General features: G+C 40.8%; 1 protein-coding gene across 5 annotated transcripts in view; it reads left to right on the top strand.

The window, feature by feature from the left end:
* The window catches only part of BICD2 (BICD cargo adaptor 2), a 96,545-nt gene that overhangs the window by 30,680 nt on the left and 47,172 nt on the right, over nt 1-18,693 (top strand). The window lies entirely within an intron of this gene.

Here is an 18,693-nt window from a genome sequence, read left to right as displayed (position 1 = left end):
TGCTCCAGACTGCAGTCAAACTGTTTGCAGATGTTCAAATATAGACAAAAAAGATTTTTCTTAGGGGGGGTGTGTGTGTGAGGCAATTACGCTATCTCCATTTTGGTGTAATGTGAAGGACATAATGCATCTACTTGCTTTGTCAGCTAAGTATAACTCCTCCTAACTTTAAATACATGTGTTTAGAGGACCAAGATCTCATTTGGTTTTTCTTTCATCCTCTTGCAGAAGTTTTTAGAGGTAACAAAAGTTCAACTGACTCTGTTGGAATACATGGTACGATACATAAGGCTGAATGTAGAAGAGCAAAATGGCACGTGCATTGGGGGGGGAAATGCTGGTGCTAATGGTATTAAATATTAATACTTGTCTCACTGTCAAGTTGTGTTTATGGGTTGAAGGTAAAGACAAGAAGGAATGCAATACTGTCAGCAGAGGTCCATGATGCATTTGCTCAGTTTCCAGGGATTTATTGGTCAGGTGCTTGCTGAACATCAGTGGGTATCCTTGTGTTTAATAGCACTTGATGAAAGCTGTCTCTTCTATGAATTTTTATAACAAAGGCTGTTTGAGGCATGTACTTAAGATAACCCTACATTGTCCTTTATGAAGGGTGTAATTTCAGTATGATCTTACTGAGTTTTAAGTAAAGAGCTAACATTTTAAGAAGGAATGGGCTTTTCCTAACATTTCTAGTCTGTTGATGGACTTTAGTTATGTATACTTTGTGGTCAGCTGCCAAAGATCTAGTGTAGTATTTATAGATCACTGATCTTGGTTTTCAGTTTTAAAAATGATTTCATTGTAGATAATACCTATATCAAATTTCTGCACTGTCATTTTTTATGTTAGTCCTGAGCGCGTGCAGAAGAGCAACAGTCTAACAGGACACTACTGTTCATAATCTATTTGCAGTCACTTCTGGATTTATATGCAGGGGAAAATAAAGGCCCTATAGCCTGCTTAATAGGATCAAACTGATGTTGTGAACTGGCCTGTAAAAATAAAACATTCCATCAAATTTAGCAGAAGGGTTTAAAAGTCAGCATCTGATGATCAAAATTTCTGCAATGTGATTTTGGAAAGAGTGAGTTTTAGCTGTGCTTTGATACCTCAGTGGGTAGTGAAGGGCACCCTTTGTGCTGTTAAGTAGAAGTCCATAGTCTCCTCTCTCTCAAACCACTAAATAGTGCTGGATGTTCAGTAGCATTAACTCCTTATCCTGCACATCTACATCTATGGCAGCATCTTTCTTTTCTTTGAGGCCTGGTCTTGAGCTGTGCAGATGTCTGCCTCCAGCAGACAAGACCATTAGTTTGTGGATCTGTTATGATGCAGAGGATAGAAAGATGCCTCAAGGTAGCTTTTAAATTTTTTTTTTTCTTCACCCATTAGTCTTGAAATTATCCTGAAAGGAGGACTTCTTTGTGTTGACTTCTGTAGTGATCCTTTTCACCTTCCTGCCCCCACATGCTCTCCTTTTCTTTCTTTATAAGAAAACACAAATGTATGCACACCAAAACCCTGCTCTTCTCTAATTTAAGCTCAACAAAACACATTTGGGGCCTTTTAATTTTCAATCCCTGCTGCGGTTAAAGTGATTTTTTTTCTTAAGAAAACTCCAGTGTTGGATGACTGCCCATTTCAGTAGCTGAGAACAACTAGAGCAGCTGCTGGTGAGTCCCTTAATCGCAGGCAGGCTTTGAAGCCAGCCGCTCAGCCGGTGGCTTTCCCAGGAAGATGACTAATGGTGGAGGCAGCAGCAGGTTCTGATGTGGTCATGGGGGCACCATCCTGCTAATTGTCCCCAGGGCAGGATACTGGGGGCTGAGGAAATGCTCCGCACTGTCAATAAATGTATTTTTGATGTCAGTAGTCGCACGTGCTTGTGAGTGACAGAGAAGTTATGGGAAGATATGAATGCTGATTTATAGTAGGATCTGTGAAACAAAACAAGGGTGTTGGGGCTCCCTCACTGCAGGAGGTAACAGTAATGAATGAAATACCTTGTGACTAATGTCCTTTGGCTTTTCACTCCAAGCTCTCCAGTCCCTCTCCTTGGAAGTCATAGTGGACAGTAATGAGTACTGGCAGGGCTGGCTTTGCTCACTGACACCAGAAGGAGAGCACGTGTGCCCTGAGCACATTTCGGTGCTTGTAGCTGAAGGAGGATAGGATGTGTGTTGTTCTCTGCTAATCAATACAAAGCCTTCTGAGGGGAAAAAGCCTTGAATCTCTGAGTTGTAAAGTACAACTGAAGGAAAATACCTTGTTTGATTTTTTTCTTTTTTGTCACATGACTTTTATCCTTATTTTAAAAAAGGACATCGTGATTAAACTGCACCTTTTTATTGGGGGTTTGGGTTCTGTTTAATTTTGCATAGATAAACCCCTTTTTCACTGGAAGAGTAGCTAACGGTAGCCACCTAAAAGGGGCAGTTTCTGCAGATCCTTCTTGATTTTCAGCAGAGAAGAAGCTGAAACACATCTGCTAGATGCTCCCAAATTGTGAACAAGCACCTCTCTTGTGTGTTTACTCTAGTGATGGTACGTACGTGATACTGCTCTCCTGGTGCATGCACAAACATGGGCATCGGTTTGCTTTTCAAACTTTATTGAGAAAGGCACGGGGTTTTCAGACAAGTTCTCTTATATCACCTTTCTCCTGTGTCTATGCCTGCTTTTCTATTCGATGAGTTTTAAACTAATTCCTTTTCTGCTTGACATGCCTCTTGGAGAAACACATGGTGCACATTCCAGTCTGTGGTGGTGCACTATACATGGTTGTGTGACAAAGATAACAAGGGCTGAAGCAGACCTTAAACATCTCTGGGTGAGTGACAGCAAGGGTTAATGCCTCATGTTGGTTCATCTGTTGAGTACAATTAGCTTCATATAGCAGTGTCTCACTGCAGAGAAAAGGGCAGCATGGCATTTATTAAAGACGGCCCCTCTTTGCTTGACATTTCAGCATCACGTGTGGCTAGATGCACGGTCTGGAAAATTGGAAGAAATGTGCTTCTTGGCTGGGTTAACAGCACTGGGGACATGTACAGACGGTGTAGGCTTCACTTGAGCAGAAATGAGCATGAGGGACACTGGTGTCCTATTTTCCCGCACAATTCCTTTATGAAAAGGTTAAAGGAGAAGAATGTGCAAAGTTGGGTGTGTAGGCCTAGGCAGTCAGTCATGCCCCATCTCTCACTTCCAACTGACAATGCTTAATTAGAGCCTGCTGTGATGAGGCCGCCTGACTCTAGGGCATTTGCTGTTGGGCAGGAGTTGTGTCCTTTGCTGCCAGCATACTTTATGGTGTCAGATTGATCCTATTTTCATTATGTTTTTCAAACCCTTCTTACACTTTTGAAGATCACCTTTTAATCTCAGAACATTGGTTATTGAAGTAATTGTCTGAGGAATTAGGGAGGCTGGTGAATAGCAGAAAGGCATGGGTTTTCATGAGTGCCATGGTGCTGTTTGCAGGGCAGAAGATAAATTAGAATGAAAAAAACACTCTTTATATAATCACTTCCCATTCTGTCATGTGATTCTGAATATAATAACATAAATGTGTTCCTTCTGTAGGTTATGCTTCTGAAGAGATGGCCCTTGGCCAGTGGTGTGATCATATGGAAATATGTGGGAAATACTAGTTATGACTCAGGGTGCAACTCAGGAGTGAGCACAAGCTTCTCATGGTCATTATGAAGTCCACAAATAAGTGCTGTTCCTGGCAAATTGAGTTTTTAACAAAGTTAAATGAAGAAGACTTCCTAATGTGAGGATTGCCTTTGAAAACTGCTGAAAGGCATAAAAGTGCTGGGGAATTATCACAGATGCGTTATGTCCTTCCTTCAGTTTTGGCTGTATAAATCTCTTCTTGAGAGAAGTACGTTTTTTGGACTAGTGCTAAGGTTGGCTTCACCCGCTTCTTCATATAACGAAAGAGCGCAATAGGTGAAGTATAAAACCCAAACTTGTTTATTGTGTTCCTGCCCTCCTTTTTTCTAGATTTACTACTACCCTGTACTTCACAGGGCATTGGGAGTGGTGTTTCCCTACTGTAGGTCAGGAAAGTGAAGCAAAAAGTGATGAAATGGCTATCCAAACAGTCATACGAGAAATTCACTGAAGAGCTGGGAATAAAACCAGTCTCCTGGAGACTGCTAATACTTAGCTTTCTTACTTAGCAAAGATTGTCTGAAGGGAAGCAATTGCAAAAATTAGATTGCACATTTAATATTAACAAGCAGTTTTATGAACAAGGATGGTTGATTTGGTTTGGGGTTTTTTTGGTTGGTTGTGTGTGTTTTTTTTTTTTTTCTTGTGTGTTTTGTTTTGGTTTTTGTTGTTTGGTTGGGTGTGGTTTTTTTTTTTTCCCCTGAGGCATATTTCCTTTAGCCTTTGGGAGGGATGAAATTGGTATGAGGACAGGAAAGTTCTGATCTTTTTAGTCAGGACAGACAAAGCTTGTGGGTTTCCTCTGTGCCTGCAGCTGACCAGGTTGGGAAAAGGCAGTACCTAAACACAGCATGACCATTCCTTTTGGCCCACTCTTTCCTTTTCTGGTGTAGATCTTGGTATCTGTGCTAATTTTGGGTTAGATTTGTGTTGGTGATCTTGTTTTATGTAAGTTGGTGTTGATGCATTATTGACCAGCCTTCTGACCTCTGAAGTGCAATCATCCTCCTGGCATCATTCTCTAATTCATTCTCTATTTTTCAGCATAAGATCTGATGAACGAGGAAGAGAAAAAAAAAAATAATTAAAAGATAGGGCTGAACTAGGTCACACAAGAGGGAATGTGTGTAGGAAATTTTTTTTTTTTTTTTTTCTTGCTGGAACTCTTTATCAAGCTATTTTGGAAAGGGCTTTTTTGGTTTGTATCCAAATTTGGATTGCCACGTACCTTGTATGTTACTGCTTTTATTGTCAGGTCACTCATTCCCCTCTGTTTCTATTCTGAGTTTGTTTTGGGGTTTTTTTTTAAGTGTATTGATTTAATTTTGAAGAAACCTGTTTGATGCTTCCTCACAGATACCTTGATATATCATCATTTCTGCACGTTACACGCTGTCTGTTCAACGCTGTGGTGACGAGGCATGGGCAGGATAACTAGATATTACTGTGCAATAAAGTGTGCCAGCAGGAATACATTCTCAGTGCAGGTATTTGCTTGTAGGGAGACAGAGTAATGAAGTTGAAGCTTGCCTGGTCAGGAGACTCTGCAGGTTTTGGGTTTATTCCTTCTCTCATGTTGATTGATGGTGATAAGGCCTTTAACCTCTTTGTGTCTCAGTTTCCATCATGAAAAATGGGCTGTAACACATCCTCCTTTCTGTGAGAGTTAAATTTCCAGGATGAGAAAGAGCATAAAAATGTTACAGGTAGCGTAAAAAGCCTCAGTAAATTACTTGTCACTTCACTTGTTCCATCTTCTGAGCATTTTCCAAGAGCAGAAGTCCAAGATGTATGTGTAAACCCTTACCTAGTGTTATGTGTGTACGTTACAGTAAATGGGACCTTTCTGTAGTTTAATGCAAGTGTTGATTATGCAGGTCTTCTCTCAGAAAATAGACCTGAGGTACTAAAGTCTGCAGCATGAATTTGTTAACTTGAGCTGCCATATTTTTCTTCCCTGTACCATCTCAGAGATTCTTGATGCTCCTGAAATCTCTTACCTTGCGTGAAACCCAGAAGCCTTTTCTTAAAATGTGTTTCATTACTTACCCCTGTGTTTAGTGTAGCATTATACCTAATACAGTCCCTTGCAGTCTGTGTATGGGTGTATGTGTGCAGGTGGAACAGTACAGTGTTGAATCAGTGACCAATTTTTTGATCTTTACAACACCACAGAGCTACTGGCTAGCAGTGCCTGGCTTAATTGTAAGAAATCATGGGGAAGCTCCTATGAATTATGCAGGATAGCCTGACCCATTTGCAGGCTGGTCTGTTTGCGATTCAGGGCAGGTGACGTGCAGTCTGTGGGATTGCCTTTGCCATCAAGGCTGATGGCTGCTCCCAGTGGTGGCCCTGCATGGCTTGCCTTCCCAGCCTGCCTTTTGTGTGGGAAAGGTCTTAACGTTTGTTCAGATTGCATAGTCCCTACTGGTCTGAAGGTATAGTTTCAGCAGGACTGATGAAAGATGTGGTGAATTTAGGAGTAGTTTAAAATACCTGATGATTATTTTTCTCTTTGCACTTCAGCAAAAGTGTTTCTCTATCCCCGTGATGCTAGTGGGGCAGTTTTGTAGGGTGACATGTTAAGTAGATGTTTTGAAAAGACAGAGAGCAACCTTTTCCCCTCCTTAGCATGTTTTATCTGTATACCATAAAGAGGATAGGAGCTGCTTCAAATTTTATCTTGACAATGGGGTAACAGGATGGGACAGCCCAAGAAATTTTGCCTTGGATCAAAAGCATGCAGAAGTAATTGCTACCTCATTCCTGGTGTGTGGCCTTTATGAAACAAAGGGATGGCTTTGGCGTGGGCAGGTGTCTATATCATGAAAACGTTGAAATTAAGAATGCAGTTTGAGTATCTGAGACTAGTGGAGAATCAGTGCCAAAGGAGCACAGCTACAAGTGTCTAAAGACATGTCTAGTTTCTTTATTTAGGGAAAAAAAATCTGCAAATAGCACTTTTCTAGACTTGAAGTATCTAGCTATTACCTTTTGTGCATTAAAAAACCACAGAAAAAGCATGACTAAGTTGTTTTGCAGTGCAATCTTCACACTATTTTTTTGCTGTAATTTTTGCAATGTGGGTTTGAGTTTTATTTGTTTTTTCTCCAAGCAGCTGTCAGCTTGAACTTCTGTACCTGGGGATGAATGTTTTATGAAGACTGTGCTTTCACTGCTGCTGCCTGCACTTGCTTAGCTCATGCTGTCTGATTTGCCTATGCTTATTAAGGTGGTCCCAATTCTAACACTTGACTTGCTAATGAGTCCAAGATTTATTGCTGAATGAGGGAGCAGAAGGGCAAGAATTGAAATGGCTAAGAATAATTTCCAGATTGACTTGCTGGTGAGGCTGTTAGCCTTGCCGAGGGGAGAGTGGGCAGAGGAGCAGCTCTGTGACACACCTGAGCTGTGATCTGCAAGGGCAGGTAAGAGGGTGTTGGAAGAAACTAATGCTGTGGATGCTCCTCATGCTGGATCTTGTGTGCGTTTCTAAATCTCCTGACTCAAGAGCTATCATGTTAACACCTTTTCACATGAATTCACTTTGAAAGCAAACTGATTCTTACCTGCTTCAGCAATTTCCACACCTGAAGCCAAACTCTCAGCTTCAGTAATCCCTTCCTCTAGACTCCTTGAAGAGCATCCTATCAGCCTGTGAACAAAAGAAGCCAAGTGCAGGTGATTTTAAGTGGAATGTCTCCTGCATTGCTCTGAGCCATTTCCACTGCCTTAGATTTTTTTTTTTTTTTTTTTGGTGGGTCATGCCAAAAGAGTATTTATTGAGGGAGCAGAGGAGGCTACAGCCCCTTCCCAGCTGTGTCTAGTATGGCCAACATGTGGCTACTAGCTCTTGGAACAATATGTGGAGTTGCTGCTTAGCTATTGATTTAGGCACGATTGCAGTTAGCCCTCTGGACTCTGCAAATTAATACAGTTTAAGTGTCTAGCTAACTAAGCTGACAGGCTAAATTAGACTTTTATCATCAAATCTTTTCATCCCAGCAGCAGTGCACTAAAGCAATATATTCTAAATATAGGCTCCAGTGTGTTTGTACCATTTAAAAAAAAAATCCCTCTAAATCATCTGTGGAATGTCCCTCTAATCTGTGAGGAAGAACATTGTGATCTTATAAGGCATTTGCATTTCTTCCTGCTGAGCCTGAAACCTTGTTAAATCTTGTGTAAATCTGATGATCACGCTGGCTCAGCTCGAATGGAAGCAAAGGAGCACCAGAGCTTGACCACACTGCTGCCAGCCTGTCCCTCCTGGCACTGCCAGAGCATCCCTTCTGGTCTGCTACGGCTGGTGGTTTGGGCAGGGAAACTGTACAGCTGACTTCTTTTCTGTCATGCTGCCCTCATATCTCTGAGGAGAGCAAATAGGAGCCTGCATGGGAATAATTCATGCAACACAAGACCCAGAAGTTATCTGAACCTTGTAATATGGTATCAAAACCTCATGGGTTTTTTTGGGAGGTTTTATTTTCTTTATTCTTCACAAATTTCAGGCTCTTAAAAGCATCAACCCCTGTAGGACACTTTCTTCTGTTGTGAGTGTTCTGTTTGGGCTGCAGCTTCCGTGGTGCTGCTGAGGGTTTAACAGCAGTGAGTCTGTGAAATGAAACAAGGCTCCAGTTAAAGGTACTGGAGCCATTTAGAAGAAAGGTGAAGGAGCTCCTTGCTGGCATTAGGAACTTCTGTCTCAGCGGAGCAGCTGAGCTGAGCTGGCTGCTGCTGGAAGGAGGGATGAGCATCTTCTGGCCCCGGTCCGTGCACCTCCATCTATCCATCCGTCTGTCCGTCCATCCCCTCCGTCATGCCGATGCTGCGGTCAGCCCTTGTCACCCAGCTGAAGGAGCTGAGAGCCGAGAGGGACTGAGTCAGTGGGAGTGCAGGATTAGGTCGTGCTCAAAGGATTATGGTGTTTATCGGAGCACATGAAAATGCTTGTGTCACTGCAGCTTTAGGCTTCTGATGCAAATCTAGTGTGTTCATTTAACGACTCTGCTGAGAACCTGTTAGTCAAAGTGCTGGTGTATTAACTGAAGAACACATGAGTGGCCACTTTACAAGAAAATTTTAAATGAAAATATATGAATACAATGCACAAGAGGAATATACCTGCTTTTGTTAAATACCTTGCTCCCTGTAAAGAGGTGTCAGTCTCTCCAGTGTTTTTACACTTTGCTGTCACTGTTTTAGATCATTATGGTCACAATGAATTTGTTGTAACGAAAAATGTGCAATGCTTGGTGAAGCCACGAAAAACATCTTTTATTTTGAATCTGATAAACGTAAGAATTAGGAGCTGAACTGGTGCTAAAATTTTGTAATTAAATTCAGACTGACAGTGCAGAAACGTGAACAAAAATTTGAGTGGCTTTTAGTGCTAATTAATCTTCTGATGCATATGAACGTATCCTGATTAGTTTAATGTCGATGAGACCTATTGATAATTAAAATGAAGTGGCGTTGCTAGGAGCAAAATTTGAAAACATGGGATTTTCACATAGCGGGAGGAGAATAACAGTATTGCATGGTAGCATTTGAAAATTGCTTGCAGAGGTAACTGTAGCTTGTCTGTTACCTGGCCAGCTCTCCTGATGATGAAGGCTTCTCAGAATAAGATCGAGAGGCGTATTTCAACTCAAATTGCAAGTTGGGTTTACACACAGCTCTTAAGCTGCAGTCTGCACTTCTGAAGGTAAAATTGCCTGGTACAGATCAAACTCCCCCAAATCACAAAATGGGGAGGAGGGGCAGGGAGTCTAGAGGCTGGGGAGAGGTGAGGACTGAGCAGGAGACTCTTCATGCAGACGATGCCCTTTGGCAGCTATTGTCACCACAGGCCTCTGCAGGAGGGGAGGATTGATTAAAACAGTTCTCCTCTGCTCTCTTGTGTGTATTTTGGGTTTTTGATTTTGAATTGCGCTTGGGTATGAGATTTTAAGAGCAGCTGGTCATTGACCAAAAAAAAAAAAAAAGCTAAGGTTGCTGTTGAGTGTGGGTGTATGAATAAATTGTCATATCGAATCAGATCTGTCATATCTTCAGTTCAGCGTGTTTCTGCTGATGACCAGCATCTGCAAAAAGGCATTAGGAAGATGTAGAATTATACTATCAGCACAAGGTAGCAATCCTAATGACTAGAGACCATCTTAAGCCCCAATGCCTGAACTTGAATAGCTTTTCCAAAATGTCTTGACCTTTGCTTCTACACTCACATGTTGTTAATGTGTTTTATGTGCAAAAATGGCCAATGTCTTGCTGTTTTTTTCATCCTGGTGATATGATTCTGTAGCAATATACTATGGTTTATTCTTTATTCTTTTATTGAAATACTTGTGTCTTCCTTTTTATTTGTTAATCATTTGATAAAAGCAAATTTGTAGTCACTCCAGAAGTGCACATAACTTTCATTCCAAGATGGATATAAAATGTTAATTTCTTTACTGCAAATAAATTATTAACATCTTGACTCCTTCAGTTGAAGGATTTGTGGTTAAACATTCACTTGAAGCTAGCATTTCTTTTTCTTTTTCATTTCTTTGACTTTTTTTTAAGTCTCTACTTTTTTGTTATTGTCATACCAGGTTTGTGGAATAAGCAGAGAAACATGCTCGAAATTGAGTATCAATAGCAAGAAATATCTGCAAGAGACTTACGATTTTATACACTGTTGATCTTATCCAGAGCTTGTATACCAAACATCTAATGCTGACTGGGAATCTGTGTGATAAGCAGAGAGCATGTAACTATATTGACATTTCTAGCTCCATATTTATGTGAATAAAGCAATCTGACCCCTCGAGACAGCAAAATAACCTACAGTACAAAGAAGAAGGCTCAAACAGAGCAGTTTGGAGAACAAAGGAAGGTTGGGCATCCCTGGGTTTAGTCTCTCTATAGTGGGGAAAATTAAGTCGTGGCCTCTAAAGTATGTAATTTTGAAAGCTGCAATGCTAGAGTCTAGTCGTGTTCAAAGCAAGCTGGAGCTTGTAGGCTGGATGGTGTGTAATCTGTGCTCTTTGTAATGCGTGTCCATGAAGGTTTTTTGAAACAACCCTATCCTCAGTGGGGGATGCCAGGGCTAGGCATCATTACTATCATGCATTATAAAAGAAGGCAAGTAGTAACTTTTATTAGTAGCAAAGGCATCCAGTTACCCAATGATTTGAAAAATGTTATGAATCCTAAAAGGACAGTGTTTGTTATGTCCCCAGCAGCTTCAGGTGATTTTCTTTGTGTGGCTCCTTCTGACTCCCTGATGCGAATCAGTATGTGAAGGCTTTGGGTGAGATGGAGGTTTTTGTCCGATCGATGGTAACTTGTGGACAATGCTAGCAGTCTTTGGCACAGTCTTGTTTTCTTAGTGACTGCTTCTCTGTTGCTTCTGTCCAGCGTGGAGCATTGCAGCTGTAAAGCTGGTGTCTGTCCTCTGCTCCCACCATTATGCTCAGAATCTTATTCTCCTATTTCTTCCATGTGTCTACAGATACGTAAGCAGCTGCAACCTTTTATGTCCTGTATTTGTAGTCAGCATTAGCGAACCCTTTGGCCCAGGCAGCTGTACTAATGGACAGGCAATGCCACGGGCTTATTGCTTTGGGCAGCAAATTAAGAGGACACAATACGTGCCTCTTTCCTTTATCCCATATGGAAGGTGGGCTGTGCACCCTCAGTTCTAACCAGGTCTGTGACTGATTGATTGATGCACAGGACAAAGACTAGCTGGGTGACCATCATTTACCTTCTGGTACTGCTTCTTACTTGCTCTCTCCGTTGCGATGCTGTGGCATGTAACATCACCTTCCTTGGGAGGTTTTTGTGGCTAAATCCCACTGAGACATGTATTTGTAAAGCAGTGAAGGCTTTTGAAGTGCGAGGTTTTGCATGGATATCTGATTTGTAGTGGCATATGAGCCACCTCTGTCGCTGGGATGCAGGGTCACTTGCTTACACAGAGCCCTCTGTTTTGGGAATTTGTGTTTCAAGCCTGGAGGTGCCTCTGTCTCCAGAGCCCAGGACTCAGACCTCTCAGCTGACTTGAATTAGAGTCCACGTAGTGCTTAGGGATATGGTGTAGTTGGGAACTGTCAATGTTAGATTAATGGTTGGACTGGATGATCTTCAAGGTCTTTTCCAACCTAGGCGATTCCGTGATTCTGTGAATTCTGTCTCTGCCCACCTGCTAATGACTTTAAGCTCGAATGTTGCCACTTTGGTCTTTCTGATGTTCTTCTTGATTCAACCGTTACTTGATATTTTCCATGTTGGTATTTTTCAAGCTTACTTTGTCCTTGATTAGAAACAGCAGCTTAATTTTTAGATCTGTGAAGCATCAGGAACAAAACCACACTACATTTTAGTCTTTTTTTCCCCTTGATGTCCCTTGGTGGATGTGTACAGCTTGGTTGACAGGAGCATCCTGCTTCTCAGCAGAGAACATGTGCTCTATATAGTACCACATGTGTGTGATTGTAGAGCACCTAAGGATTTTGTAAATGCTGTAATGCAAAAAACCCCAAGACCAAGAGAAAAACCCCGTCGTTTAGACGCTGCTCAACGTCTGTTTTCACCAGCTCAGAAATCTATGTGCTCCAAGGACTGCAAGCAAGCAGGAGCTGTGCACAGGGAAAAACTTGATGATTTACTTTTACCTTATCCCCCCCTTTTTTTTGCCCTTGAATTGTTTTCATTTAAGGAAACAGAACTAATGCACAGTATGAAAATTTGGCAGCGTGTCATTTACTGGAAGATGTGCTACTGTCCCTGGTCACCAAGGCATCTGTCCTTCTCTCTACCTGCAGACAGAGAGGAAAATTTTAGAAACACCCAAAACTTATGTTTATTGAAGAAAGGTTTGACATTCTTGACGTGCTGAGGAAGAGAGATGTGATAACCTCCCTGAATGTTGCACAGAAGGAGGGTGCGTTAAAATAGTGAGCTTCGCCTTGCCAGCTCCAGCCTTAACCTGCCCTGATGATGGGGTGATGCATGGGGCGTCCCCAGCTCCCTCCTAGGAGCTGTTTTTCAGTCAGGTGATGCAACTTGAGCACAGTGTTAAAGCCACTTAGAGGTTGAAAATATCCTTGGCTAGCATTCATTTAAAAGTGTTAAAAGCAATTTACTGTTCTATGTGGGGTTTCTTATGCGCCCTTGTTAGGACTTTTGTAGACTAAGAAGGATGTATTCAAATTTACAATGCTTTTACTGCATGAATATATATAAATGCAACTCTTAAGCAATTGCAGAGTAAACATTAAAATCACTAATAGTTCCCTGCTGCTGATGAGATGGCTATTCAGTAACTCATGACCGACTGGGGTTAGCAATCAGTATGTGAGATTTTATTTTTTTCAGAGAATAAGCTGTGTATTTCAGCAGAACAAGCAGACAGCTTGTTTCAAAAAGGACGAAATGGTCCTTTATTATACTGTGCATGAAGAGGCATTAGCAAGCTCAGTGGGGTTGTCTCGGAATGATAATCAGTGCCCAGTACTTGGCTCCAGGCTATGTATAAACTGGTTAAGCAAGTACCTGCATCTCTTTGAAAATCTGACCTTGGTTTCTGATAAATGTTGTAGAATATGTTGGGTTTTTCTTTTGTTAATTCTCAACTGATTTTATCATAGCAACCAATCAATGCGAGATAAGCTGACTAAAGGGGCAAAAAAGCAAAATGGGAGGTTTTTCTTTGAAAAGAACAAAAGATCATTTTTACTTCTGTTTAGGCTGAAGAATTACACCAGCAAAACATTTTTGTGGAGGGGGGGAAAAAAAAAGCTTTTCATGTTTGTTACAGGCCGAAGTACTATTTTTTTTTAATCTGAAGGAATAAAATAATTTTGCATGTTCCTAGGATGACACATACTGTCCAGAAGTTGATTTGTATTGTGGAGCCCTAAGCCTCTTCAAGGTTTTCCTTCCTTTTTCTTAATCCTTCAAATCATGTATAAGCAGTTTTCTTTCACTGCTCCCCCCCTTCTTTAAATGGAGAACATTTTAGTTCAGTTTTAGATGACATTTTGTAAACCTCTTACAGAACTCATTTGCTGAAATATTTTTGTTGTTTTCTGTTTTCTTGGGTGTGTTCTTTCATGCCACAGGAACCTCCCCATCATTTTGACCCAGTAAGAGGGAGATTTATTTCTGCTGTTTGTTCCTCTGTAACATCTCGGCGGAGTGTTTGTGACTCTTTCCTTACTGGTGCACCTGATTTAAGCAGCTCTGAGACTTTTTCTTTCCATTCTTGCTCAGGTCAGTGTGTGCCTTGACTTGCACACTAGGTAAGAAGACAGGTACAGACTGGAGCGTCTGCACAAGGCAGCCTCCAGTGTTACTGTAAACGTTTTGGCTTACACCCGAACCTGTAGAAGTCCCTTTGCAGCATGTGGACTAGTGTCACATCTCAGCAAGCCTTAAGGGACACCAGCTCTTTGCAGAAGTCAGTAGAGGATTTGAGATTGTACTGGTTTTGCTCTAGCTCAGAAAGAGCTCTCCCCAGCATCACTTTTTTTGGTAGTGGCATCCTAGTATTTTGTTCTATGACAAACACCAGGTAGTCTTGTTAATATCTTGTTTTCAGCGGTCTCGTTCAGGAACTCCCAGAAAATTGGAAAGCATAACTAACCACCATACTTCGGGTGAATGTAATGATTTTTAGGATTTTTTTAGGACCTGCTTCTGTCTGAGTAGAGGTCTGGAGTGACAGATCAAAGAAAGACGCAAACAAAGCAGCACTGTTCTGAATTTCCACAAGGCCTACAGTCTTGATTTTGAGCATGACTGAGATCATTTTTTCATCTCCCGTATCGCAGCAGCTATTCTGAGAGAAGCATAGCATTTGAAACTCCAAGAAGTGTGTTTCAGAGATTCTTCACATATCATGGGATCAATGAACATCTGCACATGAAGGAACTTTTTGAAAAAGGTTAGGTTTAAAATCTTAATAATCTTGTTAAGAAGTACTTGATACCTTAACAAGTACGCTAATCTTAAAGGAACCAGGAATACTTTCTTCTCAAAGCTTGGAGTTTTATATGAAAGTCTGTTTCAGCGTGATGGGTTTCATGCAAAGGCTATCTGCTCATCTGTAAGATGATTGAGATCAGATTCCTCCTGCAAAATACACAGATGAATCTGTGTAATCATCAAGCCTAGAGGAAACTTCACCTTTTACTGAGTCTGTCTTTTGGAAATTGGTACTTTAAACCTGATTTAAATGCAGTTTGATCCATGACTTCATTTGAAGTGAGCTGTTTTTTGACCATTTTATGTAACGTCTCAGTTATTGGATGAGTCTGCCTCATCTGTTTACTGTCCAAATTCCTTTTCCCATTCGTAATTACCATGGAGAGTTTTGAATTCTTGAGATTTAAGACATCATTGACTGAAGATTAAATTTGTAGAAATCTTGATTTTTAGCAATTATATTTTTTTCAGCTATTTAAGAATATGATAACACGTGTTTGAGTATGATGATGGAAGTAATGCTGCAAACGTGAAAGTTGATTTAATAACATTTTGGTTGATTATCCTTATTTTGGTAAACCTTCATCAGCTCATTATGGTAAATTTTTCTATTGGTTTCCAGGGTGCCATAATTAGCCTTTGGGCAACATTTCCTAGTGTATTTGGGGGAGGAGGGCTGAAGGCCCACAAGTAGTGGTATGGCTGGTAGGGGATGGCAGCTTGACGAGAGAAAACTTGGCAGGGTTTCAGCTGATCTGCAGCTTCCCAGCAGCTTTGGCAGCAGTAATTGGCAATAACCAATAATCAGCATCTGAATGATTTGGTGCATTTCTCTGGGCTCGGTGTGTGCTCCTTGCTGCCTTGTGGGGTGCACTGCCCTCACACCACGTAACTGGAGCACCCTGCCTGGGGAGTTTTTCATGTCCACTTGGTCCAGAGATAAATGACTACACAGAATTTGAGGTTGTGTGTGTTTGGGGTGGAGGTTGGTTTTGATTAGTGTCAAATAGTGTTAAAACCAAAGGAGGGCTTTCGATCTCTGTCTCATGCAGCTTTCTGAAGAGATAGATGGAAGCTAATTGTACCTTTGTCCAGCAGTGTAAAGTGTTTTCCGGTGTATCAATGAGGGCATCAAGCTGAGCAAATAGCAAGATAGCATTTCAGTTTATGAACTCTTTGATTTTGCTTTTGACCTGACCTTGGGAAATCTGAAAGAAGGGAACTTTGATAGTCCCTTAATATTAGTCTATTGTAATTCCTTGAGGCAGCTGTTGAGCAAAACATGATGCTTTGCAGCCCTTGCATCCAGGACGGTGTGTGCAAATGAGTTGTCAGAAACTCATTTATTTGTGAAGAGACTATACTCCAAAGAGTATCATTCTGATAAACTGTGAACCATTTTCTTCCCTATTTTGGTACCTTTGGTACTGGTAGATAGAAATAGATGTTTTGGCAGAGGAAGAAGAGCAGAGTAACTTTGATGTCAATTCCTGTGTTTTATATAATGTTAAAGCAAAAGTGAATGGGTAGATGCTGGGTATATTGAAGGTTTATGGTTTTCATGCATATCAGTAAAAAGTCAGTTTTCCTTTTAATAGCTTGATTTAAAACAGGCCTGGGCTATAGCCATGGAAGGTAATTGCATTGCCTTGTAATTTTGCACAATTTTGTCAAAGTTAAATTTCCTGTTCCACACAGGCTGTTACAATTATGAAAATGACTTATAACATGAATGTATGAGGTGGTTTCTAAGTATGTACAAGAGAGATAATGAAGCTTGGTTAGAATGGAGGTGGATTTTAAGTGTTCCCTTATAAATCCACCCAGATGGAATTGTTCCAGGCTGCCTGTCCTGATGACCATGTCTGTTAAGGTTTCTTGTGTTCTGTGTAGTGTCAGGGTCCATTTACTCACGGTTCCGTACCCAGCTTCCTGACCCCACAGTAATACTGTCAAGTCTAGTGGTAGGATTTCTGCTGAAATTTCACAAGCTTGCTGGTTGAGAGCAAACGGCAGCCTTGATGTGCAGAACTATCTGGAGCCCACAATGAATCAGCAGCATCCTTTGGTAGGGGTGGTGATCCATGAGCTTGTTTCCGCAGTTGGTCTGTGTGAGCTGACATCTGCAGTTCCCATTTGGTTGGGTTAGTTTTGCCATTTCATATAAGGTATAATAAAGAGCAGTTTCTAAAAAGGGAGTCTGACTGTCTTAGGGCTTGGAAAAAAACTCCCAAACATAAAAGTGGTGATAATTTACGGAACTTCACCTCACCTTCACCAGGGAATAGAGAGGTGTGATGGAAGTCTTTAAAAAGAATGAATGATTGACAGGAGATCATGGACACTTTCAGCACACTTTCAAGTCTGAACAAAAATACATTCTCTTTTATGAAAACGTGGGAAACTTGTAAACTGACAAAATGTCATGTAAGAGTATGATTTAAAATACAGAATTTATTGCTGTAGGATTTTGAGGCCAAAATTGCATAAACCTGTGAAAAATAAGGGGTTATTTTACGTGGGTAGCTAAATGTTAATAGCTCTTCCAAATTTACATTAAGCATTCTGCTTCAAAGTTTAAGGTGATCCCCAACTCTGGGGAGATTATGGGGTTTTTTGCACCTTTCTCTGAAGCATCTGGCATTAGCCTCTGTAGAAGACAGGATATTGGATTTTTTAAAAAAAAAAAAAAAGCCTAGTCTCATCTAGTGTTCCAACTTCCATGTTCAGATAAACTGTGTCAATGGTGGCTTCTGCAAAATGATGACATTTTCTTTTTAGTTGTTAAAGAAACCCAAGGCCTATCATCTGCATCGAAAGTTTTAAGAGGAAATTAGTCATTATTCTCCATAATTTCTCCCTTAGTGGTATTACTGAGTTCCTTGACTGAATCATGTTTGGACTCTGCTGTCTGGCTGATCAGATGTGGCTTTGAGTATCCTGAGCTTCAATGTGCTCTGCATTGTCACCCTGCTACCAAGAAAATGGTGCCATTTCACTGGGCAAATGGATGCCCAGAGTCCCTTTCTCTGCGCCAGAGATTTGTAATAAATGCAGGTCTATAAAAGGTGGATCTTAATTCTTTATGGAAAAAAGACAGTGTATTTGAGAAGCTTGCATGTTTTTTGTTATCCCTTTAACATTTATGGAGATCTTGGGTATTAGGCTTTTAAGCTGCTTTGTTGAAACTCATTTGACAAGGACTTGCACAGATGGTGCTTTACTTTCTGTCTGAAATGTGATGCTTTTTAATTTCCCTTGGGTCATTCAGTGAATCTGGATAGAATTTCTTCAATGGATATTAGTCTCCAGTATCTATGACTTGCTTATCTGAAATAGAGTTTAGTCTGATAGGAGAAATATGTGGGTGTCTTTAACTGTAGGCAGAGCTAGCATGTTCAATCATCTGTTTCAGCCCTGGTATATTCATCAATTACTGTACTATTAATACATCTGGTTTAATATACAGAAGTAATAAATTACTGAAATCTGTTTCTCTTCAAAGCAGATCTTTTTTTTCTGTGCTGACATTATATTTCTGAAGAGCTAGCAAAAGATGATTAATTGAAAATGTAATGCATGACTAGGCAAGGAGTTTTATGAGATGCTGATCTGTCCTTGACCTGGCTTAGTGCCTGATGTTAACGTTGGCTATGAAAACCTGCTGTATGGACACTGGCATCCCAAAAGATGCTGTGGCACCTGAAAGCTCCAAATACATCTTGGATTGGGTTGTGGTGCATGCACATACAGCAGTTAAAAGATAGCATTTGTTAATCTCATTGACTTTGGTCCGTCTGTCAGGCAGTGTGTTACAAATATATACCTACTTAAAATGTTAACCTCTTTGCTTTATAACATCTATTAGTGAAAGCCACTGACAGGTTTCTTAAATGCAATAGCTGGGGTGTCTCTATGGCCTGCTTGTTCATGTGTTGGAGAACGTTGCTGCTGGGAGTGTTACCTGGTAGTTTCAAGCAAAATGAAAACCCCCAAAATAAGTGGGAGGAGGTAAAAAAATGAGAGTGTCAGGTC

This window comes from Strix uralensis, chromosome 10, assembly GCF_047716275.1.
Source record: "Strix uralensis isolate ZFMK-TIS-50842 chromosome 10, bStrUra1, whole genome shotgun sequence".
In the NCBI taxonomy this organism is placed as follows: domain Eukaryota; kingdom Metazoa; phylum Chordata; class Aves; order Strigiformes; family Strigidae; genus Strix; species Strix uralensis.
This window is presented reverse-complemented; position numbering and strand designations above follow the sequence as displayed.